Source organism: Aythya ferina (assembly GCF_964211825.1).
Source record: "Aythya ferina genome assembly, chromosome: 2".
Lineage (NCBI taxonomy): Eukaryota > Metazoa > Chordata > Aves > Anseriformes > Anatidae > Aythya > Aythya ferina.
The window spans coordinates 134,602,735-134,621,010 of record NC_140297.1 but is presented as its reverse complement, the minus strand read 5'-3'; the positions used below and the strand labels follow the sequence as shown (position 1 = coordinate 134,621,010).

The window sequence follows — 18,276 nt, the reverse complement described above, 5'->3', positions numbered from 1 at the left end:
TGCTTTCTCTCTTTCAGCCAGAAAAGGCACAATCGTGGCCTCTCTGCCCTCGAGCACTCAGCTGGAAGGAAGAGCTGCCAACGCTCTCCAGGACAGGTAAGATCGGCCCAACCCACACCCACCAACCTCTAACAGAAAGCAGGAAGGTGACACGCTCGGGCCAGGATGGCAGTGACCGCTCCATGAGAATGATGGGCCAGGGACGGCTTCGGTGAGTCACTGGAGACCCTCGGGCACAGCGGCAGGGGCTGCCCGTGTTCACAGAGGGATGCTGCTCTGTCTCGTGGTGCTTCTCTTTTGCATCCAGAATCACACAGCGAAGGGACCAAAACACAGCACGCTCCTGGCCACTCTCCCCATGAGAAATCAGATGGAACCAGAGCTGCCAACGCTCTCCAGGACAGGTAAGATCTCCCCAAACCACACCCACCAGGTTCTACCAGCAAGGAGGACGGTGACATGATCGGTGTAGGACAGGAGTGGCGGCTGTATCAGGATGACGGAACAATGATAGCGTCGGTGAGTCGCTGGGGACCCTCGGGCACAGAGGCAGGGGCTGCCCGTGTTCACAGAGGGATGCTGCTCCGTTTGGTGCTTCTTCTCTTTCAGGCAGAATCACACGGCCATTGGAGCTGACCACGGCACAACCTTGGCCACTCTCCTCTTGAGAAGTCAGCTGGGAGGAAGAGTTGCCAATGCTCTCCAGGAGAGGTAAGATTGCCCCAACCCACACCCACCAGGCTCTAGCTGCAAGCAGGACGGTGACATTATCGGGCCAGGAAGGCAGTGACCGCTGAATGAGGACGATGGGACATGGACAGCCTTGGTGAGTTGATAGATACTCTTGAGGAGAGAGGCAGGGGCTGCCCGTGGTCACAGGGAGGTGCTGCTTTGTTTTGTGCTTCTTCTCTTTCAGCCAGACACACACAGCGATGAGACCAGACCAGGGCAAAGTTGTGGCCTCTCTGCCCTCGACCACTCATCTGGGAGGAAGAGCTGCCAACGCTCTCCAGGACAGGTAAGATTGCCCCATACCAAACCCACCAGGTTCTAACAGCAAGGAGGACGGTGACATGATCGGGCCAGGACGGGAGTGGCCGCTGTATCAGGATGACAGAACAATGACAGCTTCGGTGAGTTACTGGAGACTCTCGGGCACAGAAGTAGGGGCAGCCTGTGGTCTCAGGCGGATGCTGCTCCGTTTGGTGCTTTTCCTCTTTCAGCCAGAAACATAGCTAGCGATGAGACCGGACCATGGCACACTCCTGGCCACTCTCCCCTTGAGAAATCAGCTGGAAGGAAGAGGTGCCAGGGCTGGACAGGACAGGTAAGATTGCCCCAACCCACACCCCCGATTGTCCACAGGAAGCTGACGGAATGGGGGCAGGCCGGCAGCGAATGCTGCATCCGGAAGACGGGACACAGACAGCGTCGGTGAGTCGCTAGATACTCTTGAGCAGAGAGGCAGGGGCTGCCCATAGTCACAGGGGGTTGCTGCTTAGTTTGGTGCTTTCTCTCTTTCAGCCAGAAAAGGCACAATCGTGGCCTCTGCCCTCGAGCACTCAGCTGGAAGGAAGAGCTGCCAACGCTCTCCAGGACAGGTAAGATCGGCCCAACCCACACCCACCAGGTTCTATTAGCAAGCAGGACGGTGACATGACCGGGGTAGGATGGGAGTGACTGCTGGATCAGGATGTTGGAACACGGGCAGCCTCGGTGAGTCGCTGGAGACCCTCGGGCACAGAAGTAGGGGCAGCCTGTGGTCTCCTGGGGATGCTGCTCCGTTTGGTGTTTCTCCTTTTGCAGCCAGATTCACACAGCGATGGGACCAAAGCACAGCACACTCCTGGCCACTCTCCCCTTGAGAAATCAGGTGGAACAAGAGCTGCCAACGCTCTCCAGGACAGGTGAGATCTCCCCAGCCTACGCCCAGCAGGCTGTAACAGCAAGCAGGATCATGACACGCTCGGGCCAGGAGGGCAGTGACCGCTCCATGAGGACGACGGGACACGGACAGCCTCGGTGAGTCGCTAGATACTCTTGAGCAGAGAGGCAGGGGCTGCCCATAGTCACAGGGGGTTGCTGCTTAGTTTGGTGCTTTCTCTCTTTCAGCCAGAAAAGGCACAATCGTGGCCTCTCTGCCCTCGAGCACTCAGCTGGAAGGAAGAGCTGCCAACGCTCTCCAGGACAGGTAAGATCGGCCCAACCCACACCCACCAACCTCTAACAGAAAGCAGGAAGGTGACACACTCGGGCCAGGAAGGCAGTGACCGCTCCATGAGAATGATGGGCCAGGGACGTCTTCGGTGAGTCACTGGAGACCCTCGGGCACAGCGGCAGGGGCTGCCCGTGTTCACAGAGGGATGCTGCTCTGTCTCGTGGTGCTTCTCTTTTGCATCCAGAATCACACAGCGAAGGGACCAAAACACAGCACACTCCTGGCCACTCTCCCCATGAGAAATCAGATGGAACCAGAGCTGCCAACGCTCTCCAGGACAGGTAAGATCTCCCCAAACCACACCCACCAGGTTCTACCAGCAAGGAGGACGGTGACATGATCGGTGTAGGACAGGAGTGGCGGCTGTATCAGGATGACGGAACAATGATAGCGTCGGTGAGTCGCTGGGGACCCTCGGGCACAGAGGCAGGGGCTGCCCGTGTTCACAGAGGGATGCTGCTTTGTTTGGTGCTTCTTCTCTTTCAGGCAGAATCACACGGCCATTGGAGCAGACCACGGTAAAACCTTGGCCACTCTCCTCTTGAGAAGTCAGCTGGGAGGAAGAGTTGCCAATGCTCTCCAGGAGAGGTAAGATTGCCCCAACCCACACCCACCAGGCTCTAGCTGCAAGCAGGACGGTGACATGATCGGGCCAGGAAGGCAGTGACCGCTGAATGAGGACGATGGGACATGGACAGCCTTGGTGAGTTGATAGATACTCTTGAGGAGAGAGGCAGGGGCTGCCCGTGGTCACAGGGAGGTGCTGCTTTGTTTTGTGCTTCTTCTCTTTCAGCCAGACACACACAGCGATGAGACCAGACCAGGGCAAAGTTGTGGCCTCTCTGCCCTCGACCACTCATCTGGGAGGAAGAGCTGCCAACGCTCTCCAGGACAGGTAAGATTGCCCCATACCAAACCCACCAGGTTCTAACAGCAAGGAGGACGGTGACATGATCGGGCCAGGACGGGAGTGGCCGCTGTATCAGGATGACAGAACAATGACAGCCTCGGTGAGTCGCTGGAGACCCTCGGGCACAGAAGTAGGGGCAGCCTGTGGTCTCAGGCGGATGCTGCTCTGTTTGGTGCTTTTCCTCTTTCAGCCAGAAACATAGCTAGCGATGAGACCGGACCATGGCACACTCCTGGCCACTCTCCCCTTGAGAAATCAGCTGGAAGGAAGAGGTGCCAGGGCTGGACAGGACAGGTAAGATTGCCCCAACCCACACCCCCGATTGTCCACAGGAAGCAGGAAGCTGACGGAATGGGGGCAGGCCGGCAGCGAATGCTGCATCCGGAAGACGGGACACAGACAGCGTCGGTGAGTCGCTAGATACTCTTGAGCAGAGAGGCAGGGGCTGCCCATAGTCACAGGGGGTTGCTGCTTAGTTTGGTGCTTTCTCTCTTTCAGCCAGAAAAGGCACAATCGTGGCCTCTCTGCCATCGAGCACTCAGCTGGAAGGAAGAGCTGCCAACGCTCTCCAGGACAGGTAAGATCGGCCCAACCCACACCCACAAGGTTCTATTAGCAAGCAGGACGGTGACATGACCGGGGTAGGATGGGAGTGACTGCTGGATCAGGATGTTGGAACACGGACAGCCTCGGTGAGTCGCTGGAGACCCTCGGGCACAGAAGTAGGGGCAGCCTGTGGTCTCCTGGGGATGCTGCTCCGTTTGGTGTTTCTCCTTTTGCAGCCAGATTCACACAGCGATGGGACCAAAGCACAGCACACTCCTGGCCACTCTCCCCTTGAGAAATCAGGTGGAACAAGAGCTGCCAACGCTCTCCAGGACAGGTGAGATCTCCCCAGCCTACGCCCAGCAGGCTGTAACAGCAAGCAGGATCATGACACGCTCGGGCCAGGAGGGCAGTGACCGCTCCATGAGGACGACGGGACACGGACAGCCTCGGTGAGTCGCTAGATACTCTTGAGCAGAGAGGCAGGTGCTGCCCATAGTCACAGGGGGTTGCTGCTTAGTTTGGTGCTTTCTCTCTTTCAGCCAGAAAAGGCACAATCGTGGCCTCTCTGCCCTCGAGCACTCAGCTGGAAGGAAGAGCTGCCAACGCTCTCCAGGACAGGTAAGATCGGCCCAACCCACACCCACCAACGTCTAACAGAAAGCAGGAAGGTGACACGCTCGGGCCAGGATGGCAGTGACCGCTCCATGAGAATGATGGGCCAGGGACGGCTTCGGTGAGTCACTGGAGACCCTCGGGCACAGCGGCAGGGGCTGCCCGTGTTCACAGAGGGATGCTGCTCTGTCTCGTGGTGCTTCTCTTTTGCATCCAGAATCACACAGCGAAGGGACCAAAACACAGCACACTCCTGGCCACTCTCCCCATGAGAAATCAGATGGAACCAGAGCTGCCAACGCTCTCCAGGACAGGTAAGATCTCCCCAAACCACACCCACCAGGTTCTACCAGCAAGGAGGACGGTGACATGATCGGTGTAGGACAGGAGTGGCGGCTGTATCAGGATGACAGAACAATGATAGCGTCGGTGAGTCGCTGGGGACCCTCGGGCACAGAGGCAGGGGCTGCCCGTGTTCACAGAGGGATGCTGCTCCGTTTGGTGCTTCTTCTCTTTCAGGCAGAATCACACGGCCATTGGAGCAGACCACGGCACAACCTTGGCCGCTCTCCTCTTGAGAAGTCAGCTGGGAGGAAGAATTGCCAATGCTCTCCAGGACAGGTAAGATTGCCCCAACCCACACCCACCAGGCTCTAGCTGCAAGCAGGACAGTGACATGATCGGGCCAGGACAGCAGTGACCGCTGAATGAGGACGATGGGACATGGAGAGCCTTGGTGAGTTGATAGATACTCTTGAGGAGAGAGGCAGGGGCTGCCCGTGGTCACAGGGAGGTGCTGCTTTGTTTTGTGCTTCTTCTCTTTCAGCCAGACACACACAGCGATGAGACCAGACCAGGGCAAAGTTGTGGCCTCTCTGCCCTCGACCACTCATCTGGGAGGAAGAGCTGCCAACGCTCTCCAGGACAGGTAAGATTGCCCCATACCAAACCCACCAGGTTCTAACAGCAAGGAGGACGGTGACATGATCGGGCCAGGACGGGAGTGGCCGCTGTATCAGGATGACAGAACAATGACAGCTTCGGTGAGTTACTGGAGACTCTCGGGCACAGAAGTAGGGGCAGCCTGTGGTCTCAGGCGGATGCTGCTCCGTTTGGTGCTTTTCCTCTTTCAGCCAGAAACATAGCTAGCGATGAGACCGGACCATGGCACACTCCTGGCCACTCTCCCCTTGAGAAATCAGCTGGAAGGAAGAGGTGCCAGGGCTGGACAGGACAGGTAAGATTGCCCCAACCCACACCCCCGATTGTCCACAGGAAGCAGGAAGCTGACGGAATGGGGGCAGGCCGGCAGCGAATGCTGCATCCGGAAGACGGGACACAGACAGCGTCGGTGAGTCGCTAGATACTCTTGAGCAGAGAGGCAAGGGCTGCCCATAGTCACAGGGGGTTGCTGCTTAGTTTGGTGCTTTCTCTCTTTCAGCCAGAAAAGGCACAATCATGGCCTCTGCCCTCGAGCACTCAGCTGGAAGGAAGAGCTGCCAACGCTCTCCAGGACAGGTAAGATCGGCCCAACCCACACCCACCAGGTTCTATTAGCAAGCAGGACGGTGACATGACCGGGGTAGGACGGGAGTGACTGCTGGATCAGGATGTTGGAACACGGACAGCCTCGGTGAGTCGCTGGAGACCCTCGGGCACAGAAGTAGGGGCAGCCTGTGGTCTCCTGGGGATGCTGCTCCGTTTGGTGTTTCTCCTTTTGCAGCCAGATTCACACAGCGATGGGACCAAAGCACAGCACACTCCTGGCCACTCTCCCCTTGAGAAATCAGGTGGAACAAGAGCTGCCAACGCTCTCCAGGACAGGTGAGATCTCCCCAGCCTACGCCCAGCAGGCTGTAACAGCAAGCAGGATCATGACACGCTCGGGCCAGGAGGGCAGTGACCGCTCCATGAGGACGACGGGACACGGACAGCCTCGGTGAGTCGCTAGATACTCTTGAGCAGAGAGGCAGGGGCTGCCCATAGTCACAGGGGGTTGCTGCTTAGTTTGGTGCTTTCTCTCTTTCAGCCAGAAAAGGCACAATCGTGGCCTCTCTGCCCTCGAGCACTCAGCTGGAAGGAAGAGCTGCCAACGCTCTCCAGGACAGGTAAGATTGCCCCAACCCACACCCACCAGGCTCTAGCTGCAAGCAGGACAGTGACATGATCGGGCCAGGACGGCAGTGACCGCTGAATGAGGACGATGGGACATGGAGAGCCTTGGTGAGTTGATAGATACTCTTGAGGAGAGAGGCAGGGGCTGCCCGTGGTCACAGGGAGGTGCTGCTTTGTTTTGTGCTTCTTCTCTTTCAGCCAGACACACACAGCGATGAGACCAGACCAGGGCAAAGTTGTGGCCTCTCTGCCCTCGACCACTCATCTGGGAGGAAGAGCTGCCAACGCTCTCCAGGACAGGTAAGATTGCCCCATACCAAACCCACCAGGTTCTAACAGCAAGGAGGACGGTGACATGATCGGGCCAGGACGGGAGTGGCCGCTGTATCAGGATGACAGAACAATGACAGCCTCGGTGAGTCGCTGGAGACCCTCGGGCACAGAAGTAGGGGCAGCCTGTGGTCTCAGGCGGATGCTGCTCTGTTTGGTGCTTTTCCTCTTTCAGCCAGAAACATAGCTAGCGATGAGACCGGACCATGGCACACTCCTGGCCACTCTCCCCTTGAGAAATCAGCTGGAAGGAAGAGGTGCCAGGGCTGGACAGGACAGGTAAGATTGCCCCAACCCACACCCCCGATTGTCCACAGCAAGCAGGAAGCTGACGGAATGGGGGCAGGCCGGCAGCGAATGCTGCATCCGGAAGACGGGACACAGACAGCGTCGGTGAGTCGCTAGATACTCTTGAGCAGAGAGGCAGGGGCTGCCCATAGTCACAGGGGGTTGCTGCTTAGTTTGGTGCTTTCTCTCTTTCAGCCAGAAAAGGCACAATCGTGGCCTCTGCCCTCGAGCACTCAGCTGGAAGGAAGAGCTGCCAACGCTCTCCAGGACAGGTAAGATCGGCCCAACCCACACCCACCAGGTTCTATTAGCAAGCAGGACGGTGACATGACCGGGGTAGGATGGGAGTGACTGCTGGATCAGGATGTTGGAACACGGGCAGCCTCGGTGAGTCGCTGGAGACCCTCGGGCACAGAAGTAGGGGCAGCCTGTGGTCTCCTGGGGATGCTGCTCCGTTTGGTGTTTCTCCTTTTGCAGCCAGATTCACACAGCGATGGGACCAAAGCACAGCACACTCCTGGCCACTCTCCCCTTGAGAAATCAGGTGGAACAAGAGCTGCCAACGCTCTCCAGGACAGGTGAGATCTCCCCAGCCTACGCCCAGCAGGCTGTAACAGCAAGCAGGATCATGACACGCTCGGGCCAGGAGGGCAGTGACCGCTCCATGAGGACGACGGGACACGGACAGCCTCGGTGAGTCGCTAGATACTCTTGAGCAGAGAGGCAGGGGCTGCCCATAGTCACAGGGGGTTGCTGCTTAGTTTGGTGCTTTCTCTCTTTCAGCCAGAAAAGGCACAATCGTGGCCTCTCTGCCCTCGAGCACTCAGCTGGAAGGAAGAGCTGCCAACGCTCTCCAGGACAGGTAAGATCGGCCCAACCCACACCCACCAACCTCTAACAGAAAGCAGGAAGGTGACACGCTCGGGCCAGGATGGCAGTGACGGCTCCATGAGAATGATGGGCCAGGGACGGCTTCGGTGAGTCACTGGAGACCCTCGGGCACAGCGGCAGGGGCTGCCCGTGTTCACAGAGGGATGCTGCTCTGTCTCGTGGTGCTTCTCTTTTGCATCCAGAATCACACAGCGAAGGGACCAAAACACAGCACACTCCTGGCCACTCTCCCCATGAGAAATCAGATGGAACCAGAGCTGCCAACGCTCTCCAGGACAGGTAAGATCTCCCCAAACCACACCCACCAGGTTCTACCAGCAAGGAGGACGGTGACATGATCGGTGTAGGACAGGAGTGGCGGCTGTATCAGGATGACGGAACAATGATAGCGTCGGTGAGTCGCTGGGGACCCTCGGGCACAGAGGCAGGGGCTGCCCGTGTTCACAGAGGGATGCTGCTCCGTTTGGTGCTTCTTCTCTTTCAGGCAGAATCACACGGCCATTGGAGCAGACCACGGCACAACCTTGGCCACTCTCCTCTTGAGAAGTCAGCTGGGAGGAAGAGTTGCCAATGCTCTCCAGGAGAGGTAAGATTGCCCCAACCCACACCCACCAGGCTCTAGCTGCAAGCAGGACGGTGACATGATCGGGCCAGGAAGGCAGTGACCGCTGAATGAGGACGATGGCACATGGACAGCCTTGGTGAGTTGATAGATACTCTTGAGGAGAGAGGCAGGGGCTGCCCGTGGTCACAGGGAGGTGCTGCTTTGTTTTGTGCTTCTTCTCTTTCAGCCAGACACACACAGCGATGAGACCAGACCAGGGCAAAGTTGTGGCCTCTCTGCCCTCGACCACTCATCTGGGAGGAAGAGCTGCCAACGCTCTCCAGGACAGGTAAGATTGCCCCATACCAAACCCACCAGGTTCTAACAGCAAGGAGGACGGTGACATGATCGGGCCAGGACGGGAGTGGCCGCTGTATCAGGATGACAGAACAATGACAGCCTCGGTGAGTCGCTGGAGACCCTCGGGCACAGAAGTAGGGGCAGCCTGTGGTCTCAGGCGGATGCTGCTCCGTTTGGTGCTTTTCCTCTTTCAGCCAGAAACATAGCTAGCGATGAGACCGGACCATGGCACACTCCTGGCCACTCTCCCCTTGAGAAATCAGCTGGAAGGAAGAGGTGCCAGGGCTGCACAGGACAGGTAAGATTGCCCCAACCCACACCCCCGATTGTCCACAGGAAGCAGGAAGCTGACGGAATGGGGGCAGGCCGGCAGCGAATGCTGCATCCGGAAGACGGGACACAGACAGCGTCGGTGAGTCGCTAGATACTCTTGAGCAGAGAGGCAAGGGCTGCCCATAGTCACAGGGGGTTGCTGCTTAGTTTGGTGCTTTCTCTCTTTCAGCCAGAAAAGGCACAATCATGGCCTCTGCCCTCGAGCACTCAGCTGGAAGGAAGAGCTGCCAACGCTCTCCAGGACAGGTAAGATCGGCCCAACCCACACCCACCAGGTTCTATTAGCAAGCAGGACGGTGACATGACCGGGGTAGGACGGGAGTGACTGCTGGATCAGGATGTTGGAACACGGACAGCCTCGGTGAGTCGCTGGAGACCCTCGGGCACAGAAGTAGGGGCAGCCTGTGGTCTCCTGGGGATGCTGCTCCGTTTGGTGTTTCTCCTTTTGCAGCCAGATTCACACAGCGATGGGACCAAAGCACAGCACACTCCTGGCCACTCTCCCCTTGAGAAATCAGGTGGAACAAGAGCTGCCAACGCTCTCCAGGACAGGTGAGATCTCCCCAGCCTACGCCCAGCAGGCTGTAACAGCAAGCAGGATCATGACACGCTCGGGCCAGGAGGGCAGTGACCGCTCCATGAGGACGACGGGACACGGACAGCCTCGGTGAGTCGCTAGATACTCTTGAGCAGAGAGGCAGGGGCTGCCCATAGTCACAGGGGGTTGCTGCTTAGTTTGGTGCTTTCTCTCTTTCAGCCAGAAAAGGCACAATCGTGGCCTCTCTGCCCTCGAGCACTCAGCTGGAAGGAAGAGCTGCCAACGCTCTCCAGGACAGGTAAGATTGCCCCAACCCACACCCACCAGGCTCTAGCTGCAAGCAGGACAGTGACATGATCGGGCCAGGACGGCAGTGACCGCTGAATGAGGACGATGGGACATGGAGAGCCTTGGTGAGTTGATAGATACTCTTGAGGAGAGAGGCAGGGGCTGCCCGTGGTCACAGGGAGGTGCTGCTTTGTTTTGTGCTTCTTCTCTTTCAGCCAGACACACACAGCGATGAGACCAGACCAGGGCAAAGTTGTGGCCTCTCTGCCCTCGACCACTCATCTGGGAGGAAGAGCTGCCAACGCTCTCCAGGACAGGTAAGATTGCCCCATACCAAACCCACCAGGTTCTAACAGCAAGGAGGACGGTGACATGATCGGGCCAGGATGGGAGTGGCCGCTGTATCAGGATGACAGAACAATGACAGCTTCGGTGAGTTACTGGAGACTCTCGGGCACAGAAGTAGGGGCAGCCTGTGGTCTCAGGCGGATGCTGCTCCGTTTGGTGCTTTTCCTCTTTAAGCCAGAAACATAGCTAGCGATGAGACCGGACCATGGCACACTCCTGGCCACTCTCCCCTTGAGAAATCAGCTGGAAGGAAGAGGTGCCAGGGCTGGACAGGACAGGTAAGATTGCCCCAACCCACACCCCCGATTGTCCACAGGAAGCAGGAAGCTGACGGAATGGGGGCAGGCCGGCAGCGAATGCTGCATCCGGAAGACGGGACACAGACAGCGTCGGTGAGTCGCTAGATACTCTTGAGCAGAGAGGCAGGGGCTGCCCATAGTCACAGGGGGTTGCTGCTTAGTTTGGTGCTTTCTCTCTTTCAGCCAGAAAAGGCACAATCGTGGCCTCTGCCCTCGAGCACTCAGCTGGAAGGAAGAGCTGCCAACGCTCTCCAGGACAGGTAAGATCGGCCCAACCCACACCCACCAGGTTCTATTAGCAAGCAGGACGGTGACATGACCGGGGTAGGATGGGAGTGACTGCTGGATCAGGATGTTGGAACACGGGCAGCCTCGGTGAGTCGCTGGAGACCCTCGGGCACAGAAGTAGGGGCAGCCTGTGGTCTCCTGGGGATGCTGCTCCGTTTGGTGTTTCTCCTTTTGCAGCCAGATTCACACAGCGATGGGACCAAAGCACAGCACACTCCTGGCCACTCTCCCCTTGAGAAATCAGGTGGAACAAGAGCTGCCAACGCTCTCCAGGACAGGTGAGATCTCCCCAGCCTACGCCCAGCAGGCTGTAACAGCAAGCAGGATCATGACACGCTCGGGCCAGGAGGGCAGTGACCGCTCCATGAGGACGACGGGACACGGACAGCCTCGGTGAGTCGCTAGATACTCTTGAGCAGAGAGGCAGGGGCTGCCCATAGTCACAGGGGGTTGCTGCTTAGTTTGGTGCTTTCTCTCTTTCAGCCAGAAAAGGCACAATCGTGGCCTCTCTGCCCTCGAGCACTCAGCTGGAAGGAAGAGCTGCCAACGCTCTCCAGGACAGGTAAGATCGGCCCAACCCACACCCACCAACCTCTAACAGAAAGCAGGAAGGTGACACGCTCGGGCCAGGATGGCAGTGACGGCTCCATGAGAATGATGGGCCAGGGACGGCTTCGGTGAGTCACTGGAGACCCTCGGGCACAGCGGCAGGGGCTGCCCGTGTTCACAGAGGGATGCTGCTCTGTCTCGTGGTGCTTCTCTTTTGCATCCAGAATCACACAGCGAAGGGACCAAAACACAGCACACTCCTGGCCACTCTCCCCATGAGAAATCAGATGGAACCAGAGCTGCCAACGCTCTCCAGGACAGGTAAGATCTCCCCAAACCACACCCACCAGGTTCTACCAGCAAGGAGGACGGTGACATGATCGGTGTAGGACAGGAGTGGCGGCTGTATCAGGATGACGGAACAATGATAGCGTCGGTGAGTCGCTGGGGACCCTCGGGCACAGAGGCAGGGGCTGCCCGTGTTCACAGAGGGATGCTGCTCCGTTTGGTGCTTCTTCTCTTTCAGGCAGAATCACACGGCCATTGGAGCAGACCACGGCACAACCTTGGCCACTCTCCTCTTGAGAAGTCAGCTGGGAGGAAGAGTTGCCAATGCTCTCCAGGAGAGGTAAGATTGCCCCAACCCACACCCACCAGGCTCTAGCTGCAAGCAGGACGGTGACATGATCGGGCCAGGAAGGCAGTGACCGCTGAATGAGGACGATGGCACATGGACAGCCTTGGTGAGTTGATAGATACTCTTGAGGAGAGAGGCAGGGGCTGCCCGTGGTCACAGGGAGGTGCTGCTTTGTTTTGTGCTTCTTCTCTTTCAGCCAGACACACACAGCGATGAGACCAGACCAGGGCAAAGTTGTGGCCTCTCTGCCCTCGACCACTCATCTGGGAGGAAGAGCTGCCAACGCTCTCCAGGACAGGTAAGATTGCCCCATACCAAACCCACCAGGTTCTAACAGCAAGGAGGACGGTGACATGATCGGGCCAGGACGGGAGTGGCCGCTGTATCAGGATGACAGAACAATGACAGCCTCGGTGAGTCGCTGGAGACCCTCGGGCACAGAAGTAGGGGCAGCCTGTGGTCTCAGGCGGATGCTGCTCCGTTTGGTGCTTTTCCTCTTTCAGCCAGAAACATAGCTAGCGATGAGACCGGACCATGGCACACTCCTGGCCACTCTCCCCTTGAGAAATCAGCTGGAAGGAAGAGGTGCCAGGGCTGCACAGGACAGGTAAGATTGCCCCAACCCACACCCCCGATTGTCCACAGGAAGCAGGAAGCTGACGGAATGGGGGCAGGCCGGCAGTGACCGCTCCATGAGGACGACGGGACACGGACAGCCTCGGTGAGTCGCTAGATACTCTTGAGCAGAGAGGCAGGGGCTGCCCATAGTCACAGGGGGTTGCTGCTTAGTTTGGTGCTTTCTCTCTTTCAGCCAGAAAAGGCACAATCGTGGCCTCTCTGCCCTCGAGCACTCAGCTGGAAGGAAGAGCTGCCAACGCTCTCCAGGACAGGTAAGATCGGCCCAACCCACACCCACCAACCTCTAACAGAAAGCAGGAAGGTGACACGCTCGGGCCAGGATGGCAGTGACCGCTCCATGAGAATGATGGGCCAGGGACGGCTTCGGTGAGTCACTGGAGACCCTCGGGCACAGCGGCAGGGGCTGCCCGTGTTCACAGAGGGATGCTGCTCTGTCTCGTGGTGCTTCTCTTTTGCATCCAGAATCACACAGCGAAGGGACCAAAACACAGCACACTCCTGGCCACTCTCCCCATGAGAAATCAGATGGAACCAGAGCTGCCAACGCTCTCCAGGACAGGTAAGATCTCCCCAAACCACACCCACCAGGTTCTACCAGCAAGGAGGACGGTGACATGATCGGTGTAGGACAGGAGTGGCGGCTGTATCAGGATGACGGAACAATGATAGCGTCGGTGAGTCGCTGGGGACCCTCGGGCACAGAGGCAGGGGCTGCCCGTGTTCACAGAGGGATGCTGCTCCGTTTGGTGCTTCTTCTCTTTCAGGCAGAATCACACGGCCATTGGAGCAGACCACGGCACAACCTTGGCCGCTCTCCTCTTGAGAAGTCAGCTGGGAGGAAGAGTTGCCAATGCTCTCCAGGAGAGGTAAGATTGCCCCAACCCACACCCACCAGGCTCTAGCTGCAAGCAGGACGGTGACATGATCGGGCCAGGACGGCAGTGACCGCTGAATGAGGACGATGGGACATGGACAGCCTTGGTGAGTTGATAGATACTCTTGAGGAGAGAGGCAGGGGCTGCCCGTGGTCACAGGGAGGTGCTGCTTTGTTTTGTGCTTCTTCTCTTTCAGCCAGACACACACAGCGATGAGACCAGACCAGGGCAAAGTTGTGGCCTCTCTGCCCTCGACCACTCATCTGGGAGGAAGAGCTGCCAACGCTCTCCAGGACAGGTAAGATTGCCCCATACCAAACCCACCAGGTTCTAACAGCAAGGAGGACGGTGACATGATCGGGCCAGGACGGGAGTGGCCGCTCTATCAGGATGACAGAACAATGACAGCCTTGGTGAGTCGCTGGAGACCCTCGGGCACAGAAGTAGGGGCAGCCTGTGGTCTCAGGCGGATGCTGCTCCGTTTGGTGCTTTTCCTCTTTCAGCCAGAAACATAGCTAGCGATGAGACCGGACCATGGCACACTCCTGGCCACTCTCCCCTTGAGAAATCAGCTGGAAGGAAGAGGTGCCAGGGCTGCACAGGACAGGTAAGATTGCCCCAACCCACACCCCCGATTGTCCACAGGAAGCAGGAAGCTGACGGAATGGGGGCAGGCCGGCAGTGACCGCTCCATGAGGACGACGGGACACGGACAGCGTCGGTGAGTCGCTAGATACTCTTGAGCAGAGAGGCAGGGGCTGCCCATAGTCACAGGGGGTTGCTGCTTAGTTTGGTGCTTTCTCTCTTTCAGCCAGAAAAGGCACAATCGTGGCCTCTCTGCCCTCGAGCACTCAGCTGGAAGGAAGAGCTGCCAACGCTCTCCAGGACAGGTAAGATCGGCCCAACCCACACCCACCAGGTTCTATTAGCAAGCAGGATGGTGTCATGACCGGGGTAGGACGGGAGTGACTGCTGGATCAGGATGTTGGAACACGGACAGCCTCGGTGAGTCGTTGGAGACCCTCGGGCACAGAAGTAGGGGCAGCCTGTGGTCTCCTGGGGATGCTGCTCCGTTTGGTGTTGCTCCTTTTGCAGCCAGATTCACACAGCGATGGGACCAAAGCACAGCACACTCCTGGCCACTCTCCCCTTGAGAAATCAGGTGGAACAAGAGCTGCCAACGCTCTCCAGGACAGGTGAGATCTCCCCAACCTACGCCCAGCAGGCTGTAACAGCAAGCAGGATGGTGACACGCTCGGGCCAGGAGGGCAGTGACCGCTCCATGAGGACGACGGGACACGGACAGCCTCGGTGAGTCGCTAGATACTCTTGAGCAGAGAGGCAGGGGCTGCCCATAGTCACAGGGGGTTGCTGCTTAGTTTGGTGCTTTCTCTCTTTCAGCCAGAAAAGGCACAATCGTGGCCTCTCTGCCCTCGAGCACTCAGCTGGAAGGAAGAGCTGCCAACGCTCTCCAGGACAGGTAAGATCGGCCCAACCCACACCCACCAACCTCTAACAGAAAGCAGGAAGGTGACACGCTCGGGCCAGGAAGGCAGTGACCGCTCCATGAGAATGATGGGCCAGGGACGGCTTCGGTGAGTCACTGGAGACCCTCGGGCACAGCGGCAGGGGCTGCCCGTGTTCACAGAGGGATGCTGCTCTGTCTCGTGGTGCTTCTCTTTTGCATCCAGAATCACACAGCGAAGGGACCAAAACACAGCACACTCCTGGCCACTCTCCCCATGAGAAATCAGATGGAACCAGAGCTGCCAACGCTCTCCAGGACAGGTAAGATCTCCCCAAACCACACCCACCAGGTTCTACCAGCAAGGAGGACGGTTACATGATCGGGCCAGGACGGGAGTGGCCGCTGTATCAGGATGACGGAACAATGATAGCGTCGGTGAGTCGCTGGCGACCCTCGGGCACAAAAGTAGGGGCAGCCTGTGTTCTCACGTGGATGCTGCTCCGTTTGGTGCTTTTACTCTTTCAGCCGGAAACGGCACAGTTGGCCTCTCTACCTTCGAGCTCTCGAGCACTGGCAGGAAGATCTTCCAATGGTCTCCAGGACATGTAATATTGCCTCAGCCCACAACCAATAGGTTCTACCAGCAAGGAGGATGGTGACATGATTGGTGTAGGATGGGAGTAGCCGCTGGATTAGGATTATGGGACACGTATAGCCTTGGTGTGTTGCTAGATACTGTTGAGCAGAGAGGTAGGAGCTGCCCATGGTCACAGGGGTTTGCTGCTTCATTTGGTGCTTCTTCTCTTTCATCCAGAAACGCAAAGCTATGAGATATTACCATGGCACACTTCTGTGCTCTATCCACTTGAGAACTCAGAAAAGATGTCAACACTCTATAGGACAGATAAGAATATCCAAACCCATTCCGAAGCATGGTCTCAGCACGCTAAGTGAGAACCTGACACATTTATGCTACTACGAACATCTCCTGGATATCAGGAAGATGCAACTTGGATGGCCTTTGTGTGAGGCTGGGAGAGCCTCGTGCAAGGAGGAAGGAATGGCTTCCAGTGCTGACAGGGGGCGGCTGCTCTTTTTCTTGCCTCTTCTATTACTACTGGACACACTGATAGTGATGGAATGAAGCCATGGCACACTCCTGGACTCTCTCTCCTTGAGTACTTAGCTGTATGGAAGAGCTGCCAACGCTGTACAGGACCGATAAGCGATCCCCAAGCCACACCCCACCACGGTCTTTCCGCATGCCAGAAGATGATGATATGGTCAGCCTATGATAGGCATCTTCTTCCTGTCAGGGAGTCGTGAGATGGACGGCGTTGGAGTGAGGGTGGGAGTGCCTCAATCAGGAATGCTGGGGCTGACCCTGGCAATGGTGTGGGGCTACTCTTATTGATCATTTTCCTTTCTCACCCCATGACAGAGCCCCCAAGACACCAAGCTCTGCCACTGTCATTTCTCTCCTCTGCCCAATTCCTTCCTGGCCACTGACCTGAAGGCTGGTGCAGCTTTCTACAACCACAGCCACTGGAGGAGCAGGAAGCACACAAGGACTCCATCTCTACCCGGCCATAGTCCTACAAGCACAACAGCTGGCCCCATGGCTATGGGGAAGGAGAGCTCTGCAAACCTCTGGCCCACTCCGCCCCACCCCATGTCTTTCTCAAACGTTGCTCAAATAAAGGTTCTGATTCACAACCTTATCGGCTGCTTTTTCCTGCCCTTCTTGGGGAAACCTTTAGGGGGGTTGCCTTTTGCAGAAGGAGCGAGTGCACCAGCCTCCACTTCTTCAGATGCTGCCATCAAGAGACTTTCAGAGCAGATTAAATGTCCTAATCTAAGAGAAGATTATGCAGGCGTGAGTCTGGAAACCAGTGTGGTCCCTCCTTCACCAAGGGACCACATGTGTACAAGGAAGGAACACCATTTAACACAAAAACCTCATCTGCTGTGATGGAACTGCTTGAGGAAATTCCCCTTTCTGACATGCACTGCACACCCAATGTGCAGCCACTGTGGGTGCTGCCCCGCTTCTGGAAATCAAAGAGAACCATGCTTTCTACCTGGGAAATTAAGTGCCTCTTGTAGCTTTGCTGCACATTTCTCGCATACACCAGCCTTGCCACGGCTGGCCATTACAGCTCACTTTAGGCCAACTTCTTCCTAGTCAGCTTGGCTACCTCCTGCTTACAAATTCCAATGTTCTGCCTCTGCATACACAATGGGAAATTTTACTTTGGCTACAGCTGTAGATCCTAGATTGATTTGAGGTTCCAAATTAAACTTCATAACATCCTCCACAAAGATTACAGATAAATAAGAGACTATTTCCAAATGACTATGTCATGGAAATGAAAGAATTGAAATAATATTTTTGTGTTTTGATGTGCATTGTTAACAGATACGAGAAAAAGAGGGATGTTTTCTATAACCTAACTGTGTAATTTGGGAGCTAGTCCATTGGATACCTGAAGGTCTGCTCAGAAGATTCTCCTGTCTATATATGTATTTTAGTTTACATGAGCTTAAGTGCCATTATAATAAGGTTTCCTATGGAAACTCCCAACTCTGATTGCATTAATTTATTCCTAGGGTATTCTATTATAGCAAGCGCCATAACACGAGGCAAGTGTCTTGATTCTCAGTCATAAGGGGAATTGGATGTTCTCTGTAACCGAGTTGGAAATGGAAACCAGATTGATTTTGGTATGCCTGTACTGAAAATATAAAAAATTGTGTGAATAACTTGGATGTGCACTAATTCCTGACATATAAATGTTAATTAAAGATTTACTGGAAATGAAAAATTTGACTCTGCAATATTTTCTACTCTCTACAAATGCTGCATTCACTTCCTGATTTATCTTCCTGACTTGCAGGCAAGATAGAGATTTCTCCTCTGCTCCTAACAGCAAGCATCTGAAAATATCACCACAGCCTACTGATTTATAATATCAGAGCAAGTCACAGAGGTTACTGGGCATCTCTCGGACCTTGACAGTGAAAGGGACAGGTTCATGACTTCCACTCTGAAAACTTTCTCCACTACTTATTATCTGAGAAAATGGAGCCCTGGTTCAGGAACTGTGTCAGATAGCTGTATTTGAAGTACTCTTTAGTAGGTCTTTCATAGAAACTGCCAGGTTTCCAAAAAAACAGTGCCTCTCTAGAAGCCTGTC

At 56.2% G+C, this 18,276-nt stretch overlaps 1 long non-coding RNA gene across 1 annotated transcript; it reads left to right on the top strand.

Moving 5' to 3' along the window:
* Positions 1–15,572: 15,572 nt before the first annotated feature.
* Positions 15,573–17,904, top strand: LOC311432430. The gene is made up of 2 exons (XR_014690059.1): positions 15,573–15,799; positions 15,894–17,904. It is a non-coding gene; the product is annotated as an uncharacterized lncRNA (long non-coding RNA).
* The last annotated feature ends 372 nt before the right edge of the window (positions 17,905–18,276 follow it).